A 462-nucleotide genomic window follows, 5' to 3' on the forward strand; every position below is an offset into this window, starting at 1 on the left:
ATCCTCCTTCATCAAAAAATATGGAGGATCTGTGATTTTTGGAGACAACAGCAAGGGCACTATCAAAGGATACGGCACTCTCATCAAAGGCAACATCTCCATCAGCAAAGTGGCTTATGTCGAAGGATTGAAGCACAACCTATTAAACATAAGTCAGTTCTGCGACAAGGGTCTTGAAGTCAGGTTTCGCAAAGGTTTCTGCATAATAGAAACAATGCCCAGACAGACAATCATCAAAGCAAAAAGAGAAGGAAATCTCTATCTTCTAGATTTTAACTCCTCAATGGGACAAGACACCATTTGTCTTGTTTCCCATAAGAGCAATGAAAATGGGCTATGGCATCAGAAATTCTCACACCTCAACTTTGATGCACTACGAAAACTAGCCACACAGAAGTTGGTCAAGGGAATTCCGGATCTCAAATTCGAAAAAGATCATCTTTGCTCAGCCTGTGAGATGGG

The sequence above is a fragment of the Cynara cardunculus genome, unplaced genomic scaffold, assembly GCF_001531365.2.
Source record: "Cynara cardunculus var. scolymus isolate 2C unplaced genomic scaffold, CcrdV1 Un_Scaffold_4689, whole genome shotgun sequence".
Classification (NCBI taxonomy): domain Eukaryota; kingdom Viridiplantae; phylum Streptophyta; class Magnoliopsida; order Asterales; family Asteraceae; genus Cynara; species Cynara cardunculus.